The sequence below is a fragment of the Oenanthe melanoleuca genome, chromosome 5, assembly GCF_029582105.1.
Source record: "Oenanthe melanoleuca isolate GR-GAL-2019-014 chromosome 5, OMel1.0, whole genome shotgun sequence".
Lineage (NCBI taxonomy): Eukaryota > Metazoa > Chordata > Aves > Passeriformes > Muscicapidae > Oenanthe > Oenanthe melanoleuca.
This window is the reverse complement of record NC_079339.1, coordinates 60592206-60594734: the sequence shown is the minus strand read 5'-3', so window position 1 is coordinate 60594734 and position 2529 is coordinate 60592206. Positions and strand designations below refer to the sequence as shown.

Genomic DNA, 2529 nt, shown 5'->3' with positions numbered 1-2529 from the left:
AAAAAAATTCCTTTAACACAGTCATCATTTATGGTTCCCCTAAAAAAGGCAAACTGTGACTGACCATCTCAGGGCACACCAATTCTGTCACATCCACCTGAGCTGTGCAGATGAGGCAAAGGCTCTCCTTCCTCCTAGGGAATCGCTGTCTTAGACCACAGCTGTCCATCCAGGGCAGGACCTGAAAACAACATGGGAAAGGCAAAATGAAAATTTTTTCTGACAGAAAATGAATAATAATAATCAAAACTTATGGACAAATTTAGTAACATCACTTTCATATGACAAATACAGGCCATGCCCATCCTTCCAGCCCAGGTGAAAGCAGGAAGGACACACAACCCAAAAGTATCAGCTCTCACACCCACTGCTAGTACGGGCATCTTCACGGTCCATCTTTGGCCAAACAAATCCCAGAATGGTTTTGTTTTCCTGACAGACTTGGCCAATTTCATTCCAATTTAGGAAGGCAACAGACCCTGTATGGCTCGGGGGTCAGAGCCCCAATCTGGCACAAGAATTCCAAAAAAGATTGGAGAGAAGAATCCAAGAGCAAGTTGAAATCCCAGCTATGCAATGAAGGCCTGCTTCTGGCAGGTTCCTTGTGGCTTTTGGGGCACAAGAAAGGCCATAAAAACTGACGTGAAAACCCCACACCGACCACTTGACATAAAGATGTTGCGCTTAATGTTACAGACACAGAATTGCTTTGGCATTTGGCATTTCCTGCACCCACACAAACACATTAAAAGAATAAAGTGCAGAGTCCTGAAGCTCAGTTCTTCCAAACCTATTTTTGTGGTGTCACTTGACATACCAAAACCCACAGCAATACTTAAAAAAAATGGAAAGCAACTCCCACCCCATTCCATTTTCCAGTTGAAGAGTCCTCTAAAGAACAAGTTAAAGAAAAGAAGAAAAACCCAAGACCTACTAGACGCTGGTGTGCCAGCTACCCACTTTCTGTAAGTTTTCATTACACCTGATAGCTTCTCTAAGAAAATTAATTTGTATGTGTAAAAACCCATCGAGAAGGGGCAAGTGTTTCTGAGCCCACAGCTTGCAGGTAAAGGATCGGAGGGATCCAAAAGTTCCCAAAAAAGATTCAAGTTCACTGGATTGGGGCAGCATTATTTCAAACCGAAGTGCTCTGCAGCTGTCCCAAGCCAGGAGTTGACAGAAACAAAACGAGCCCCCCGTCCAGCTTCCTTTTCCCCTTTCTTCCCTTCCATGGCTTTTACACGCACAATCTGAAGCTGACTAGCCACAGGCGTCCCCAGCGCCGTATGCCGGCACGGTCCCGCGCTCGCGGCGCCGGGCGGGAGCCAGCGTGGGGCGGTGCCGGGCGAGAGGAGGCGCGGGACGGGAGCCAGCTCGGAGCGGGGCGGGAGCCGGCGCGGAGAGGCGCCGGTGGGGGGGGCGGCAGCCGGCGCGGAGAGGCGCCGGTGGGGGGGGGCGGGAGCCGGCGCGGAGAGGCGCCGGTGGGGGGGGGCGGGAGCCGGCGCGGAGAGGCGCCGGAGCGGGGCGGGAGCCGGCGCGGAGCGGCCCCAGGGCGAACGCCGCTCCCTAGGCGGCTCCTCTGGCAGGCGGGGACTGCGCCGGGACAACCGCGCCCGGCCCTGCCCGGCCAGCGGGGCCGGCACCGGACCCAGGCGACCCCGCTGGCCCTCGAGCCCCCTCCGGAGCGGGCAGAGCGGCCGAGACGTGCTCGGCTCCGTGCCGCCGTACCCGCCAGCCCCTCCTGCACAGCTCGGCTCGTCTCTACACGGTTCGCACCCGCACGCCTCTGTCCGTCCCCTTAAAATCACAGGTGGAGGGCTATTTCCCGCAGTTAAAACACACACAATAACGGAAGCGGAGTCACTCCCCTCAATTTAAATTTATTTTGTCCTCATAGCCCCCATTTTTTTCTGGGGGCACCAGGGAGGGATGGACAAGATAAAATTGACAAGGGAAAAGAGACAAGTTCCCACTACAAAGCCACACCGGCTCACCTGTTCAGCAGTTGCTTTCTCGCACAGAAGTTTGTCCCTCAGTACCTCCCTGAAGCAGTGATCCACATGCCAGTGCTCGCCCAGATCCTGTGAGGTGCTCTCACCTCCGTTCCACGAGGTACCCACAGAAGCCCACCCCATAAGCCCCTCTCTCCACCAGCTTTATACCGAAGAGAGCAGTGAAACCCTCCCCCTAAAACAGCCCCCAGCAGGACCTGTCCCCTCCCCATGGTCACTGCAAATACCTGTGACTGCTCACCGTAAGTGCTCACACCTGGGGCTCTGTTCCCTCATCACCCTAATTGCGCACACCGGAGGAGAGGCAAAGCCCACCGGGGGGAGGGAGGGACCACGCCCCAGGAAAGGAGGCCACGCCCCTAGGAGAGGAGGTTCCGTCCACCAGGTAAGAGGCCTCAGCCCCCAAGGAAGGTGGCCCCGCCCACCAGGGAATAGGCCTCAGCAAATGAGACCACGCCCAATGGGAAGGAGCCCTCGCCCTCCAGGAAAGAAGGCCACGCCCACCGGGGAGGGGCCA

General features: G+C 55.9%; 1 long non-coding RNA gene across 1 annotated transcript in view; it reads right to left on the bottom strand.

The window, feature by feature from the left end:
- LOC130254070 (uncharacterized) overlaps positions 1-2099 on the bottom strand; it is a 2790-nt gene extending 691 nt beyond the window's left edge. The window contains exons 1-2 of the long non-coding RNA XR_008840641.1: positions 1995-2099; positions 1-181 (exon numbers count right to left, since the gene is read on the bottom strand). The exon at positions 1-181 is cut by the window's left edge and continues 251 nt beyond it. This is a non-coding gene — a long non-coding RNA (uncharacterized LOC130254070). The remainder of the gene's footprint in view (positions 182-1994) is intronic.
- Positions 2100-2529: the final 430 nt, after the last annotated feature.